This window comes from Physeter macrocephalus, chromosome 2, assembly GCF_002837175.3.
Source record: "Physeter macrocephalus isolate SW-GA chromosome 2, ASM283717v5, whole genome shotgun sequence".
Taxonomy (NCBI): Eukaryota; Metazoa; Chordata; class Mammalia; order Artiodactyla; family Physeteridae; genus Physeter; species Physeter macrocephalus.
Window position 1 is genome coordinate 128,968,447 of NC_041215.1, and position 19,154 is coordinate 128,987,600.

A 19,154-nucleotide genomic window follows, 5' to 3' on the forward strand; every position below is an offset into this window, starting at 1 on the left:
AGAAATATTTTCACCAACTAACCTTTAGTGGAGTTGCCAATATTTTGTCAAAAAGGTCCAATGTTAGTTTGTTCCAGTATCTCTTATGTGTCTTGAAAAATGAGCATTCCAACTGTTATGGGCTGAACTGTGTTCTCCAGAATTCATATATTGATGTCTCAACCTCTGATAGCTCAGAATGTGACTATATTTGAAGATAGTGTTTTAAAGAGATGAATAAGGTGTAATGAGATATTTAGAGTGGGCCTTCATCAATCTGACTGGTGTCTTTATAAGAGGACATTTAGAGAGAGGCACCAAGAGTGCACACACACAGAGGGATGACCATGTGAGGGTGCAGTGAGAAGGTGGCCATCTACTAGCCAAGGAGGGAAGCCTCAGAAGAAACTAAACCTGCTGACACCTTGATCATGGGCTTCCAACCTCCAGAACTGTTAGAAAATAAATTTCTGTGGTTCAAGCCACCCAGCTTGTGGTATTTGTAATGGCAGACCTAGATAACTAATACATCAACAAAGAGTAAAAATCATCACAACTCATTTCAATCTAAAACCATAGGAACTCTCTAATAAAAATTTCAAGGGTATTTAAATAAACAAACAGTGAAATCTCTAATTATCCTTTAACTTAGTCGGGAGACTAATTACCATTTTTCTCCTGAGAACATAAAATCTATTGGTTTTCATGAAATGAAAAACAGAGTGAGTATAAGCTTTGTCTCATGCTTATAGCCCAGACAAGGTGGCCCCAAGGCTGAGGGAAGGATAGCCAATATCATCTTTTAATCACAAGGAGCATAATTTGTGCTGGCTTCAGAGCCAAGAATGTAAAAACATAGCCTCCTTGCAAATGAAAATAGTAGTTACAAGCCAACTGGGATCAAGTGTGGCTTTATGCTTTCTACCATTGTTTGCACAAACTAAGGACAAAGCGTGTTTGTCCAGACAAGTCAGAACTGTCCTATGCTGTATAATTAACTCGTTCAAGTAAAATTATACATTATCTAATGTATGATCAGTCTTATTTCTTCATATCTGCTACAACCATGACTTCTTTTTAAAGTTTTTATTTTATCTATTTTAGAAACTATTTTCAAAGGCTGAAGGAGAAGAAGGGTATCTAGATTCTTCTCAGGCAAGTACTCAGGCAAGACATAATACTCAAATATCTTAATTCTATTACAGTGTATCCAGAAAACGTCATCCAAAAAAAATTGTATCATTTATCTTAAGTAAACCAAGGATTAAAAAAATACATATTTAAATTTTTGTAACCTAGATAGAACTTTGAGATTTAATTTTGGTTTATATATCAAGGATTTCCTTTCATACTGGAGCTTGCATATCCTTTTTGTGTATGGTATTTTTAGTTTACATTGATATAGCTTATGTACTTCAATATGTAGTTTTTATCAATATAAACTTTAGATATACATCTGTCTTTTATATTTGTATCTTGCATTTTGAAGACATATTAAAAAGTAGAAACAATCTCCATTATATTACCTTTTACCCATATCAAATGCTCCATAAATATTTATTAATTTATTCAACTAAATTAATACTTTTTCTTTTAATTGGTTAACTCTACTGTTTTCTCTTCAGTTTTAAAGGGTATGGGTTCAGTTACATATCAAAGAGTTCATTTTCACTGGTAAGGAACATATCCCATTACCAGGCATTTTGTGGAATTTATACCACGTAGTAAAATTTAATTTCCTTTAGTCTAGGACAATTTCAAGGTATAGTGGAAATAATGAACTGGAAACTCAACAAGTCTGGGTTTAAATCACCCCTTTTCATTTTACCAGCTAAAAGACCTTGAATAAGTTATATAATTTCTCAGAGCCTGTTTCTCCTCTTTTTAAATGGAGATAATAATATTTACAAGGTCATTTTGACATTATACATAGTGGTGAGCACAGAGTTCTTGCTCAATAAATATATTTTCTTCCTATTTCCTCACATCCTGGGGATCAGCCAATTATCTGTTTATTTAGCCTTTTCAAATGATCCTAATTTATTCTTTCTTTTTTTTTGAAGAAATTTTTTTTTTTTTTTTACTTTTATGTATAGAAAACTCAATAGTGTATACTTAGCTCAGTTTGATGGCCAGTTCTTTGACCTTTGCCCTTTCCAGCTTGGCAATGCAAGCCACCAACTTTGGACCCAGGATGTTGCCTCCTCAGTGATGGTGGATTTCATCATATCTGTCATTGTAATTGGTCCTAATAGCTTCCGCCAGCTTAGCCTGAGGTCCTCTGTCTGCTGAGTTAACTCGTGTGAAGGTGACAGTGGTACAATTCTTCCTGTGGAATGGATCTCCAGCCTAGCCTTCCCTTTGCTAATGTGGTAGGGAACCCCCATCTTATGCCACAGGGCAGGCAGGAAGACAACCAGCTCGATGGGACCCACATTTTTGCAATCATCACCAGCTAAAGCTTCTTCTCCACCAACGCAGTGACAGTATTAACCCCTGCTGGAAGGATAGGTGGCCCCTTTGTGGGGACATCCCCTTTGCCGGCAATTTTCTCCTTAGCCTGAGCCAACAACCTCTGCTTCTTCTCTTGCTTCATATCTGGTCTGCACTTGTGGGCCAGCTTAAGCAGTTGAGTAACTCTTTGGTGGTCCAAGGCCTGGGTGAACTGGTTAGTCAAGGGAGGCACTTTCAGCCACTTATAGAGGATAGTTCTTTGCTGCTGCAGCCAGATGTGGTCAGGCCATTTGACAAAGTGGGTGAGGACCCTTTGGGGTTGATGTCCTGTCCTGATACGTAAAGGGCAACACTATGAGTGATGCTCAAGTTCCTTGTCAAGTTCGTGTTTAGGACCACTCAGAAGGGTATAGGTGTATCAGTGATCTAGGTGGTTTAAGATGCCATCACAATTCTGAATTATTCTTAAATTTCTTCGATTGAAAAAATTCTGGTGGATCTTTGAAAACTATGTCAACACACAGTTGCCAAGTTAGAGCTGCTCCTCAAAGTACAGTCAGACCTCATTTTATTGGGCTTTGCTTAACTGCACTTTGCAGATTGCATGTTTCTTACAAATTGAAGATTTGTGGCAACCCTGCATGGAGAAAGTCTATCAGTGGCATTTATCCAATAGCATTTGCTCATTTTGTATCTCTGTGTCACATTTTGGTAATTCCTGCCATATTTCAACCTTTTTCATTATTATTATATCCTATGATTTTCTAGAAAGAAAAGTAAAAAAAAAAATTCCTACAAAGAATCAGGAACTCAAGTGACTTTAGACTCCTCAATAGCAACAAAAGGAACAACAAAACAATGGAATCATGACTCTACAATGCCAAAGAAAAGTTAATTCCAACTGTGTATTCTATATTCCAACTATCTATCATCTGCCAGGGTAGCATAAAGCATATTTTCTTAATGCAAGTTCCCAAAACACTTATTTCCATTACATTCTTGCTAAAGGGGCTGCTGGAAGATGATTTCCACCTAAAAAAAGAGCAGACCAAGAAAAAAAGATGATGAGGGATTCATAACAGAAAAGATACAACCCAGGAGGGAAGTGATGAAAGTCTTCAAAATAATGGTGGAGGGAGATCTCAGGGAGACAGCTGTGCCCCAGACATAGACATTCCTGGAGCAGTGTGACACAGGGAACAGACATGTGGAGGGCCGTCCACTCCATGCCCTCTGTAGAGATGCCATCTTTAATCTGATCAAATTACTGGAGGATGTGCTCCACACCAAGACAGTAAATCAAGAAAGAGCAAGGCATAACATCCAGAAAACAGCATCAAACTCCAGATTAGTAAATTCTAAGGACAATAGTTCAGATAAGATGTAACCTGATGATAGCGTTCAGAAGACCCGGAGCAAAACCAGCCCAGAGAGAACAAAGAAGTCTCCGGGAGAAGAAAAGCCTGGGTAGATCAACTGATCTCATTGACCTTACGGAGAACTGTCCTATGGAGCTATTAGGAGGTCAGAAGAATTAGCAAGAAGTGCAAAGATAATCTGATAAATGAAAAAAACAAAGCAACTACTTCAATCTCAAGAAAGACAGAAAGTAAGGAAGGAAAACATCATAATCCACTGGATGTTCGACCGTGAATAATATTTGCAAAGGCATCAAAGGAACACTGGATATTCTTTAACTAAAAATTATAATATAAATCTATTAGGAAGGGGTTAAAGAGAAGTGGGGGTGGGATGGCAGTGTAGAAGAGCAAACATAAAAGGAAATCAATATGAGATTATATGCACATATGATCTAGATGGATATCTGTATGTTCCAATAGGGACTTGCGGAAGCGAGGAGAGAGAAAGAGAGGAGACCTGGGAGCTAGCGGGCATGATGTCCTCCCCTCGAACAAAAACTTCACAGAGTATCAACATCAGACAAGGCCATTCTGTGCCTGTGATCGATCAAAACAAAAACAAGACCACTCCATAATCACATCTGAACACAGACAGAACATGAGGATTGTTCAAGCCACAGAATGACCAAACTCCCCCTTCCTGCTTAATATGAGTGATCACTGCCTCTTTACCCTTCAGCTCTAGCCTCACTCTAGTCTCCCCTTCTTCAAGATACAATTTATGATGATAGCCATAGAATTGCCCCTGCTTGCGTATAGCATCCAATCCAGAGCAAAGACCCACCTCCTTAACCCTACCCTCCAATCACCTAATACTAGCTCAAATCCTGTGAGTTTAATTAACACCCTCTTAGTGGGACTTCCCACAGATGGTGTGGGGTCTCCCTTGTGACAATGAGTAATAAACCAGCTCTTTCAACCACAGGTGTGTTCCTGGTGGTCTTTGGCGGGCGAGCCTTTCTTTACTTATAGGAAGTATGGGGAGAGAAAACACTGGGTTTTGTTAAAATTATTTTAGTACTTTTGGACATGTGAACGTATACAGGCATGCTACTTTGATAAAATACAAATTAATTTTTAAAAAGCTTATCACACGTTACTTACTTAATAGATATACTACGTCTGTATACCAGAGTGGGAAAGCATATGCATATGCTGGCTGATGGGGAGATTGTAACTGTTTTAAGAGGTGTCGTCTTAAGAAGACGGTCCAATAATTTCCAGTGATGCTGAAAATAACTGGAACGATAACAATCCTCCCTGGTCCATAAAGGGCAACGTTTTAGACTCTGGGTCTGGTCAGCAGCAACAGGAAGGGGTTAACCTGTAGGAGAATTGAAACTGAATCCCTTTCACTTGCTCTGCTTTGCAAAGACCAGATATTAAGGGAAGAGAAAACTGAGTATGGTTATTCCACAAAATTTGGATCACTGCTTAAAATAAGCTTGCAAGTATTTATTCATTAGTGATCCATAAAAATAGAGTACACACTTTAAAAGCCTAATTTAACATGCCAAGCACTGGATGCACAAAGAAATGGATACAGTTTAAAAGTATCTGGTATGTGGCAATTTGGGTTGATCTTTAGTTCACACTTTGTTTCTAAAAATCCATCTATTTCTGTGGCTAATGCTAGTGGTTTCTTTCAATTACAGATTCTGGTTCCTGGAGGTAATTAGAATGGCCCGATATTTTTTTAGCTGACATTAAAGCCTCTCTTAAATAACAGAGGGAAAATGGAGCCACCCAGCAACATAATCATGATCCAAATAATCCCTAAAAGGCTTCGTAGTATCGAGGCACATGAGTCAAACAGAGTCACAATTTTTAAATCTGCCAGGATGTCATAAACAGGCTTTAAGGGGAAAAACCCAAACATTAATTTCAATCATCCAGTTTCAATAACTTTCAACACATTGTCAATCTTGTTTTATTTATGCCCCCCACCCACTTCCCCTATAGCCCCAGAATAATTAGAAGCAAACACAAGACACCATATCATTTCGTCTATAAACATTTAAGAAAACGCCTATAGAAAGATAAGAGCACTTCTTTTTTTAAGCATAAACACGATATCGTTGTTGCACAAAATCACTGCCAATAAACTTGTAATATCCTCAAATACCCAGTCAGTGTTCAAATTTCCCCCAAATATCTGATAAATATTGTCACATAAGTGTTTATATAGTTCATACTTTTGAATTGGGATAAAAAAAATTCCACACATGGCATTTGGTTGGTATATCTCATAAGTTTCTTTCAATTCTATCAGTCTCTCCCTCTTTCATTTTCCTGGTTGCAATTTATTATTTGAAGAAACCAGGTTTCTTGTCTTGTAGAATTTCCGTACTCTGGATGTTATTTTTTTTGAACCAATGTAGTTTTTTTTTTTAATGTTCTCTCCCCACCACACACCCCTCCAAGACTTTAAGACTTTTAAAAGGTTAAGATTAATCAGTGGATTCGGGTGTTGTCAGCTTGATTCATCCATTATAAAGGTTTCCATCTAATGAATGCTGGAGAGGGTGTGGAGAAAAGGGAATCCTCTTGCACTGTTGGTGGGAATGTGGATTGATACAGCCACTATGGAGAACAGTATGGAGGTTCCTTAAAAAACTAAAAATAGAGTTACCATATGGTCCGGCAATCCCACCACTGGACATATATCCAGAGAAAGCTCTAATTTGAAAAGATACATGCACCCCAATATTCATAGCATCACTATTTACAATAGCCAGGACATGGAAGCCACCTAAATGTCCATCGACAGATGAATGGAAAAAGAAGATGTGGTGTGTACACACACACACACACACACACACACACACTGGAATACTACTCAGCCATATAAAAGAATAAAATAATGCCATTTGCTGCGCTATTCCTGGCTTATCTTGTCCATTTTATGTTCCAGACCTGGAATCAGCCACTCTCCATGGTGTTTCTGTTTCTTGTGGAGACAAATGACATTTAGAAATCACAATCTGGATTCAACAGGTGTTCCTTGCTACAGATTGACCATTGTTTCCATGCTTTTTTAGTGGACAAAGATAAGCAAAAAATCATAAAAATGTATCCTGAATTCATACTATTATTTCCAGTTCAGATTTAGGATTAACTAGTTTTTACTTCATTTTGATCTTATGTCTTTTTTCCCTTATACTGAAAATCTTGGTTCCTAATAGCATTAACGTAATTACTTATTTGCTATACTGTGTGTGTGTGTGTGTGTGTGTGTGTGTGTGTGTGTGTGTGTGTGTGTTTCAGATTCTCTTTTAGAGTCATTTGTATTTACATGTTTAGAGTCATTTTAGAGTCATTTACATTTACATGTATAAATATATTTAATGATATATGACAAACCAACTAACTCAAAGATATATGTGTATGTATATATATATGTATGTATATGTGTGTGTGTATATATATATATATATATATATATATATATACACATTCCTCCTGAAGTCTAATTTTACAGAGATTCCAGATAAGGAGCAGAAACCTCATTTCACAGAGAGGCTATTGCATAGAAATTTTGTCATTTCTATGAAAAAAGTCAGAAGTCTGAAACTAGATAAAAGATACAGCAAAAAAAAAAAAAAAAAAAAAAAGATACAGATGTGCCTGTCCAGATCCCAAGCTGGATGACCAGGACTGGTGATCTTTTTTCAGATTAATGTGAGAGGGACAAGAAGGTTAGGAAAATTCACAGTAAAATTTTTTTTAACTATCTTGAGAAAGATGGCAAGTGAGATGGGTATGGACTATTCTCAGTGATGTCTGATAATTGCAGAATTAGGTGTAGTAGAATGAGTTAGCTGAATAGAGAGTAGTAGAAAGGGGATATTTGACACTGAGATTGAGTGGTGATGGTACAATATCTAGGATATAACACTTTTAGTGCAGGGCCATGGGATGGTGATTGGAAAGGCACTAGGGCTAAAGAAGTCAAGGAAATGGGAACCCAGGTTTGGGTGGATCATCTATGTAGGTATTGATATCTTTAAGCTGGGGTGTGATCAACTCAGGGAGTGATTCAATTGAGATGTAGGAATAAAGTATTAGAATTTCTACTTATACCTGACAATATCCTTTCAAGATTCCTTCCTAGTGCATGTCTTATGTTGTACGCTATAGTACAATACACTTTGTAGAGGGACTGATTTACATGAACAAGCAGCCAATTAAAGATTGGAGCTGACTGGACCCTGCAGTCTCTTCATAGTGCCTAAATTATACTCCATGGTATGGCTATGCTACCATAAATGTAACTCATTCCTTCTTAAGAGAATATTTGGTTTGTTTCTAATAAAAACAAAAATAAACAAATGGGACCCAATTGAGCTTAAAAGCTTCTGCACAGCAAAGGAAACCATCAACAAAATGAAAAGACAACCCACAGAATGGAAGAAAATATTTGCAAATGATACAACTGACAAGGGATTAATGTCCAAAATATACCAGTAACACATGCAGCTCTATGTCAAAAAGCAAAACACCCAATCAAAAAATGGGGGGAAGATCTAAATAGACAGTTCTCCAAAAAAGACATACAGATGGCCAAAGAGCACATGAAAAGATCCTCAACATCACTAATTATTATAGAAATGCAAATCAAGACTGTAATGAAGTATCACCTCACACCAGTCAGAATGGCCATCATCAAAAAGTCTACAAACAATAAATGCTGGAGAGGGTGTGGAGAAAAGGGGACCCTCCTACACTGTTGGTGGGAAGGTAAAATTGTTAGAACCACTATGGAAAACAGTATGGAGGTTCTTTAAAAAACTAAAAATAGAACTATCATATGATCCAGCAATCCCACTCCTGGGCATATGTCCGGAGAAAACCATAATTTGAAAGAATACATGCACCCCAATGTTCATTGCAGCACTATTTATAATAGCCAAGACATGGAAGCAAGCTAAACGTCCAGAGTACAGAGTAATAGATGTAGTATATATACAATGGGATATTACTCAGCCATAAAAAAAGAATGAAGTAATGCCATTTGTAGCAACATGGATGGACCTAGAGATTATCATACTGAGTGAAGTAAGTCAGACAGAGAAAGACAAATATTGTATGATATCACTCATATGTGGAATCTAATTTTCAAAAAAGAGATACAAATGAACTTATTTATAAAACAGAGGCAGACTTATAGTCTATAAATCTATTAAAAACAAACTTACGGTTACCAAATGGGCAACGTGGAGGGGAGGGGTAATCAGGAGCTTGGGATGAACACATGCACACTACTTTATGAAAATAGATGACCGCCGGGGTCCTAATGTATAGCACAGAGAACTCTACCCAATATTCTGTGATAACCTATATGAGACAAGAACCTAAAAAGAATGAATATATGTATGTGGATAACTGAATCACTTTGCTGTAGACCTGAAACTGACACAACATTGTAAATTAATTATACTCCAATAAAATTAAAATATTAAAATTAAAAACAAATATTTGGTTTGTTTCCAATCTTCAGTATTATAAAAATGGTAAAATAAACACTTTTCTTACATATGTTTCTGCATAGCTATTCAATTAGGAAAAATTCTTAGAAACAGAATTAGTGGGTGGAAATTGATGGATTCCAAAGGTATATTATTAGCTAAATTGGTACATATAATTGGAAAAAATAATACTTATTGCCAAAATATCACTGAAAATGCTAATTGACTTTGTATTTTATGAAAGTTCTTATCAAGTCATAAATAAAAGAAAATTGATTAATATGAGAGGGGCAGAGAAAAAATTTCATCAACACAAACACTGATGTACCTGATTATAGGAAACCTTCAGAAATAAATGTTTTGTGTCATTGATTCTACTTTTCAATTTTAATGATTCCCACTTTCCTAATATTTTCTTTTATATATCTATTTTGTTACATAGACTTATTTTTGTGACTCAACTAAGTTGCCGATTTATGCCTCCAGAATTATGGAAATTTCACTAAGCAGAACAGAAACAAGAAACTGGCTTTCCCTTTTTTCCCATAGTATCTGGGAAGAAAGTACCATAAAAGGTAACACGAGGTATACCTTGTCAAATTCAAGGTAACTAACTGATTCCTTAAACAACAAGAACAAATACCACCAAAAGCCCTCAGTTGCATTTTTATCATTATTATTATTTTTTTACTATTTTGCCATTTGATTTTTTACTTCTTGACACTGGTCAATGTTACTACATAATTTCAATTCATTGCTTCAGTTTCCAGATCTGGAAAACTCAAACGAGATTTAGTTGGAGAATCAATGACATTCAACTTTAATATCAAGCTGACTTCTAACAAAATTGTCAGAAATGGTGTTTCCTATAGAGGAGGAACCATTCCACTCATCCATGTAATAGAATGAGAATTAGCTTCTGTTTATGTCTTTAATTAGGCACGTTCTCTTCTTCCAGACTGACAATGCACAAAGGAAAAAACAGAAATCTGATCATGCAGATGAGAACAGAAGAGTGCTTTTTAAAACATATTAACCAAGCGATGGAATTTCTGTGGTTAAAGTCATACATGGTCCCCAGAGAAGCCATTGATAATCGCCCTTTTGACTGAATGGAGTCCTTCAGTCAATGCATTCTGTTTTAGTTGTTGTCTTTTTTTTTTATTTTTAATTACCTGATTCACTGTTTTTGTTGTGGTCCCATGAGGCTTTGCCTTCTCCTGTGGAATTTTCTTGAGGAGAGTCGCATGAGATGACATTTCTTCTAATTAGATTTCTTGGCTGTTAGAGATTATTATGCTAGAAAAACCCCACTCTTTCCTCCTTCTTCCCTTCTCCATTACTACTATCCTGTTCTTGTGTTTTTATTTATACAAGATGCAAGCCAGATGTTATATTAGTAAGAGAGCTGATTTTCCTCAAGGAGCTATTCATTAGCATAGAAAAGAATTGCAACCCTGTTGCAATTTCTGGGAATTCTTTAAATTCTTTCCATACTTTTTTTTTTTCATTTTAAGTAGTAAATTTTGGAAGATACACTTGAATTACTTTTGTTTACTGGGAATGTTGATGGAGATTTGGAGTTTTCACAATTAAATTTTAAAATCAAAGAGAGAATTAAAATCAGGAACTGTATCTTATAAACATAGGTAGCATATCACATTTGATGTGTGTAAACTTTTTGAAAACTTAATTAAATGTAACAAAGGTGCCATATCAGAGCAAGGGAGTATCTTACACAATGAAGTCCAGATCCTTTGTTATTTGAGATATATACATTAAAATACGTAGAATTAGATGATATTTTTATTTCTGTCACAAATGCTAGTTTATTAAATGAATAATATTAAAACAAAAATAAAGACCTTCTTATACTCTTCAGATGAATACATCTTCTAGGGCACAAAAATATTTTTTTAAAGACCACAGTTAAATTCATTATGATTCCAAAAATAATCTCTTAAAACAGACATGAGATCCTTAAACTCCCAAACATCACAGGAACACTCAATAAAAGTTTTGGAAATCTTTTTTACATCCTCAGAAGACTTATTTTGTGTCTTCTTTCCTTTCTGGTTTAGGCTCTGTAACTTAAATTAACTGACCAGACGAAAGAGGTCATCTGAAGTCCATGACCACAGGGGTAAGACTTGAACCTGGGGAGCAATGCAGTACTTCTCCCTTTCAACAGGTTGTCCAGGCACTCATAACCTGTGTGTATTATTCATAAGTCGAAGCACCACCTTGGTTTTTATGCACACCATATTTTTAAATCAAAATGTATGGACAGCCCCAGCAAACACTGCTTGCTCCTCTAGCGCTATAGCAGGTAGGAGTCGATAAGACTCATCTCTGACTTAATTAAGCCAACTCTAGTAGTAGTTATCTGCAACTAAAAATAAAGTCCTCACTGTCTCAAGAGCTACCATACTTTTTATTTTATGTCTGGTTGTGCTAGCAGCCACAGAGGTGGGGTGGACACTCTCTTTGCTCATCATGGGCCCTTCCATACCATTATCCTTTGGTCATCCTTAAAAACCTCAGCTTTTTTCTTTTTTTTGGATTTGATTTGATTTGATTTTTTTAACATCTTTATTAGAGTATAATTGCTTTACAATGGTGTGTTAGTTTCTGCTTTATAACAAAGTGAATCAGCTATACATATACATATATCCCCATATCTCTTAAAACCTCAGCTTTGACCTCCTGTCTGTCCTCCTTAAACACTTCTTGCTTTCCAGGACTCTAAACTCTGCTGTTTTCTTACTTCACCGGCTGCTCCTTTTCAGTCTCCTTTGCTGACCTGTCTTCATCTCTCTGACCTCTTATTATTAGAGTCCTCCAGAGTTCAGGCCTTGGACACATCTTCCCTAACTACTGCATTCCTTTGGTACTATCACCCTGGCCCATCTTTACATGCTGACTCCAAAACTGAGACCTTCACTCTGTACTTCTCCCCTGAACTCCGGACTTGTATATCCCATTGGGCACTCCACACAGCCACTCCGGTGTCTAGAGGCTTTGCAATAACATGCTTTAAACATCACCTGACTGCTCACGCTTCTCACCTCCTCCGCTGATGCCACCCAAGTTCAAGTTATGACTATCTCTCCCTTGGACAATTACAATAGACTCCCAACCAGTCTCTTTAAGGATCTGTTTCTGTCCTGCAGTCTATTCTCGACACTGGAGCCAAAGTAATCATGATAAAAAATAAGATAAATTATGTCACTCATCAGTTCATATCTTCCCATATCTTTCCAGCTCACTCAGAGAGAACCCCGATATATGTACACTGACCAAGAAGGTCTGACCTCATCCACTGGGATTTTGCTGACCTGAGCTCATATCCTCTCGCCCTTCACCTGACTTCAGTCACACTGGCCTCCCTGATGTTATCCAGATGCCCCTTGCCAGGGACTCTCCCACCTCAAGTCTTTTGTACATGCTTCTTTCTCTGCCTGAAGTGTTTCTCTGCCAATGTCTATGTGGCTTGCTTCCTCATCACCATACCATCCTACTTCATTTCTCTCCAACACGCTTGTTGCCATGTGGTGTATCAGATGTTTCATTTACTTATTTTACTTATTGCCTGCCACCCTCCCACACACAAAAATTTAAACTCTGTAAGGGCAGGAATTTTTGCCTTTGTTGTTCACTGATGTTTCCATATCCCTGAAAATAGTATCTGGCAACACAGTGCTTACTCAATAAATAAGTGTTGAATGAATGAATTTCAGATAGCCTTGAAATCATAGATATTACCAGTCAATCTGTTGGCAAACATAAAATGACAACCTAGAGCATTCCTTAGTTGTGTATTCAGTGCTATGGTGGAAAAATATACAGAATAACTGCCTTCAAACGAATTATAAGAAGTTATATTCTACTTTGGGGTTTTAGACACATCTGTATAGAACACAAACAACCCAATGTAAGGACAACACATAAAATAAGAATCACAATTGCTTCTATATAACTGCTATCTTTTGAGACAGGACATATATCAATAAATACATCATTCTAAAACCTATTTTTTTTAAAGCAAGTTCCAACTCTATTCATTTGTCAGGAACAAATTCACACATCAACATACAGGTTGACCACAAAATAAATAGGTGTTCAAATTTCATTTATTCAGTTATTCAAAAAACAGATTCTGTGAGCCTCTCACGTACCAGACACTGCCCGAAAGACACAGGCTCTAATTGTGAATGAGAAGGGCCAGTAACTTGCACTTACAGAGCTTATCATGATTTACTTGGGCTTTGACCTAACAGATGAAGGAAAACTGGAAAGTTTTCTCTGTTCTTGCGTGCCACAGAAGCATGCTTCCCCTTATAGCTGGAATTCCTTCAACATCTATTTGCCAAATATTGGTAAGTTATATGAGGAAGAGGAGTAAGGGCACAGGGGCAGTGAAAGACAGTTTGCCTATTTCATGAAAAGTTAAATATGTACTTATCATATAACCCAGGAGTTTCAGTCCAGTAGACATGAAAGCAACCACAGAAAGACCTGTACATGGATGTTCAGAACAGCTAAATTAGTAATATCCAAACACTGGAAACAATCCAGTGTCCATCAACAGTTCAATGAGTAAACAAACTGTGGTATACTCACACAATGGAATAATAATAAGTAATAAAAAGGGCAAACTATTGATGCATGCAACAATTTAGGTGGATCTCAAAATTGTCATGCTAAATGGAAAAAAAAAGATACAAAGAGAATGGTATCATTTCATTTATATAAATTCTAAAAAATGCAAATGAATCCATAGGAACAGAAAGCAGATCATTGCCTAGAGACATGGATGAAAGAAAGTGAGGACTGCAAAATGGCTCAAGGAACCTTTTAAGAGAGATGGAAATATTTATTATCTTCATTGTGGTGGTGTTTTATGGGAGTATACACCTACCAATGTTCATCAAACTGTGCTCTTTAAATACATACTTTTTCTTGTACAAAAGTTATACCTCGGGCTTCCTTGGTGGCGCAGTGGTTGAGAGTCCGCCTGCCGAAGCAGGGGGACACGGGTTCGTGTCCCGGTCCGGGAAGATCCCACATGCCGCGGAGCGACTAGGCCTGTGAGCCATGGCCGCTGAGCCTGCGCTCCGCAATGGGAGAGGCCACAACAGTGAGAGGCCCGTGTACCGCAAAAAAAAAAAAAAAAAAAAAGTTATACCTCAATAAAGTTATTTTTTTAAATAGACATACCATACAATTTATCAAAAAAGAATTTTGGAACCACATGTTCCTCCAAGAAAAAGCACTGGCTGAAGCACCTAGCAATGTTTGGTACATAGTGGTGCTAAATGCTAAATGCAAAAAATAAATATAAATAACTGTTAGCACTTACATAAGGCTTCCTATCTATCAGTAACATTTGTTAATTTAATTCAGCTAATAACAAGTCTATAAAGCCATCTTTATTATTAAATTTTTTTTTAAAATACTGTATAATTGTCCTCTATTTTAGGTTAGGACACTGAGAGCCTAGTCCTCAAGGCTCTCCAGCTGGTGAGATGCAGAACTGAGAGTCCAATGCATGCAGTCTGTCTCTGGATGCATGTCTTTAGCTCCCTCAGCATACCACCATAGAAGAAAGCAAAGAAGGAATTAACGAGCTCAGAGAAGAGAGGCTTCTCTGTGTGCTTGGCAGTCAGAGAAGTCTTTTTAAAAAGACAGGATGTTTACTGAGCTTTGAAAGATAAGGAGGCTCTGGAAAAGGAAGAGAGTAGACGTGCATCTCAGACAACGTAGATGCTGCCAGGCATGAAAAGGCCTGAGGAGGTATTTGTCCAGTTTCTGGTGACATTCTTTACAGGGTGAGTTAGATCAAATTCCACTGACCTTTTATCTTATAAATATTGCGTGCAGGCTCGAAATAGCCACATCAGTGGCGGAGAAGGACAAGGGGAGGTGATTTCTCCCCTGACAGAGGTTCCAGGGCAGGAAAGGAACAGAAGATGGAGATAGAGCTGACTGTTTCATGACGGATGCGGCAACCTTTTTCTTTAATGTACGATATTATATGACTGAGAAAAGAGGAAATGATGAGCCTTGGCTTCTCATACCGACAGGGAAAAGGAAATATTGCTTTCACAGGGTCATGTGCCCACACCAAAACTGGTTGTCAGAATTAGGATTTAATAACAACAAAAATATTGCTCTTGTGATTCGACCGTGGTGGTGAACATGATGTTAACCAGACATCCAGGAGAACAAATACAGTGCATACACTCGCAACTAAAGAGACGTCTTTCACACCGGAGAACAAACTATGAGGAAAGGGAAGGCAAAGGAAGGGAAGGTCACACAAGGTTGCTGAAGAAGCAGAGAGGACCAGACGCAGATCTTGAGAAAGCTCACAAAGCAAAACCAACAACTGAAGAATGGAAGGAGGAGAGCAGACATGTGGTGGAGGTGGAAGCTGCCCCGAATCCATGCTGATACAAAGAGGATAAAAGAAAAGTGGACAGTAAGAGACACCACGCAGATACACCCTATTTGCAGGAAGCGGTCTGCCAACGGAGAAGTGAGAGGAGACATCCTCTGCATGATGAGCAGTGCTGCTGCCGCCAATCTGAGTGATTGGGAAAAATAGCACTAAGTTCACTCTCATATAAAATTATACATCATAAAAGAATTTCTGCTAGCCTGAATCATGGCTATTGCCCTTATTTCCATGAGCCTCCTGAAAATGGTAGGTCTAGGAGGAATTTAACTTATTCATATACGTGCAATGATCAAAAAAGTACCCACCTAAAAGTGCATTCAAAATAATTCTCAACAGACTATTAGTGAAGGAAATTCAGCAGCACATTAAGAGTACAATAATACAAACTAATCTAGTGGTCTTTATTCTAGTAGTATAAGTATGGCTCACTGATAAGAATATATTAACATAATTCACTATAGTAATTTGTTCAAAAGTAAAAATTTCAACACCCATTATTTAAAAGAAAAAAATTTAAACCATGGTAAGAGAAAGATAAGCCTTTAATATGTCTTTATCAAACTAAAGGCCTGAATTATACAAAATGAGAAGCAGTGGAAAATTTCCTCTTAAAAACTGAGATGACCACTATCAATGGAAAAATAATTGAGGTATAAAAAGTGGAAAGGATATGGATACAAGTATCATTAGTTGCAGATGATATGCTCATTTACTCAGAAAACTCAAAAAATCATTAGAAGTAATCAAATCAGTAAAATCTATGTATCGGTAGCTTTATCTACATCATATATTAAAACAAGAACCAGTTGGTATAATGAAAGCAACAGTTACTAAAAAGAAAGTAAATTATCAAAGACCAAATGTTATAAGAAATATGAAAACCCATATTAAGAAAACTTTAAAACACTATTTAGGTACCCAAAGACTTAAAGAAAATATATATCATAATCTTAGATAAGAAAACTCAATGTCATTAAGCTACCAACTCTTTCTAATTTAACCTGTGAATTTATAACTTTCCCAAGAAAATGACTAGGCCTTAAAGAAATAGACAAGCAAATTCTAAAGTTGATATAGAAAAATCAACAAGGAAAAATATCCACATAATATCTGAGTGAGGTTAATGAATTGCATTATAAAGCCTAATTGATTACTACAGTGTCCTACTGTGAATGGATAGATAGATCAAAGAAAGAATACATAAATAGAACCAAATACATGAAGGATTTTGTTTTAGGGTATTTCTATCAGTAGAAAAAATAGAAATTATTTAGTAAATGGTGATGAGGGAATTGGTTAGCCATCTAACCAACACTGAATCACTGTATCACTCTGCAATAAAATTCAGATGGACCAAAATTTTAAGTGTGAAAAGTAGAACCATGAAATTACAGTTTGTGTACTAGTAGAAAAGGCATTTCTAAATCAGATACAAAATCCAGGAAAAATAATTGGAAAATCTGACTATTTGAAATATATAAACCCAAAAATCTCTACATGGTAAAAATTATCATAAAGATAAAGACAAAAATAAAATATAGAAAAGTAATAAACTATGGTCTTTAATGTTTAAAGCACATTATGCTAAGTGAAATAAGTCAGACAGAGAAAGACAAATACCATATTATTTCACTTATCTGTGGAATCTAAAAAGCACTAATAAACAAAAATCCCCTACCTCCTAGATACAGAGAACAGATTGGTGGTTGGTAGTTGCCAGAGGGGTGGGTGAAATGGGTGAAGGGAGTCAAAAGGTACAAACTTCCAGTTATAAAATAAGTTATGGGATGTAATGTACAGCCTGGTGACTATAGTTAATATTACTATATTGTATATTTGGAATTTGCTAAGAGAATAAATCTTTAAATTTCTCATCACAAGAAAAAATAATTTTGTAACTACATATGGTGATGGATGTTAACTAGACTTATTGTTGTGAACATTTCACAATATATACAAATATTGAATCATTACGTTGTACACGTGAAACGAATATAATGTTATATGTCAATTATACCTCAATAAAAAAAATTTTTTTAAACAATAAGGTATGGCCCTTAACGTTTAAAGAACATTAATACAAATCAATACAAAAATTTCAAAATATCTAAGTGAATACATAATTATATATAGTCTTTGGTTGAACCGTATACCATTCTAAGTGCTCTACATTACATATACTATCTCACACAATTTCCCAACAATACTACTACTGTACAATACTACTACTATCCCATGTTTTACATATGAGACGAGAAGTTAAGTAACATGCCCAAGATGACACATATATTGAGTGACAGGACTGGTATTTGAATCCAGGAGAATCGTATTCCAAGTTCAGAGTTTGACCACCATACTATGATGTCTTACCATGATATAATAATTAGTCTTATAATGAGAATGAGGCAGCTCCCCAGGTAGCATGTGGAAAGCTCCTCAGGATGTAAATTTAAATGGAAAGGGCAAAGTTCAGAATATGTATATAGATTCCACCATTAGTGTAAAATAATTAATGGAATATAGACACACACATGGATATACTTACTTCCGCATAAATTATTCTTGGAAATATACTGAAAAAAAAAAAAGACCTGGTACTTGGAGAAATAACTGGGTGGGTAAGGGTATACAGGAGTAAGGGGGACATGTTGCTGCATGCTGCTCTATGTTTTTGAAAGTTGTGCCATGTCACGTATTAACCATTGAAAAAAATTAAATATTTTTCTAAAATAACACATATTTAGTGTTTAGTGCACTGCATGGTTTATTGCAATCACACTCTTTGTAGTGAAAGTGCTTATAAAGAGTGAAATGGCCAAATGTTTACACATAGACAGAGAGAAGGCTTGAGCTAAACGGCTGTTAACAGCATTTTCGCTTTCCCCTAGTAGCACAAAGCCAGTTCAGAGCTGGGTCTAGAGTAGACAGTGAATAAACACTACCCAGGTGCCAGAAAGCTCAGTGCCCAACTTAAAGCTGGTCACACTAACTCCCTTAACCCTTAAGTTGACTCATTTGAGTTTTCCTTTTTCCCTTGGTTCTCATATTCTGTGTCTACTATATTCATTTTACTGTTATTTCCTATGTTGTAAACTTCACATCATTTTGGAGTGACAGATAGACTATTCATAGTTAGCATATACAAAAGCATAATTTTAAATATTTGCTTACCAAAGCATTTCCATAAAATGGAACAAGAGAATTTGTTGCTCTCACCAGGCATAGGCACTCAGGCTTTCCATTTAACTTAGTGAAATCACTCACCTGTAACAGTCTGTAATTTGCTGTTTTTAACCAAAGCATCTTGTTTCATTTCAGTGTTTGTGAAGTAGTAAATCACTTCATCTCCCTGAACATGAACTCTAAACT

The 19,154-nt window shown here is 36.4% G+C and overlaps 1 pseudogene; it reads right to left on the bottom strand.

Moving 5' to 3' along the window:
- Positions 1-2,094: 2,094 nt before the first annotated feature.
- LOC102977851 (60S ribosomal protein L7a-like) lies at positions 2,095-12,187 on the bottom strand (annotated as a pseudogene).
- Positions 12,188-19,154: the final 6,967 nt, after the last annotated feature.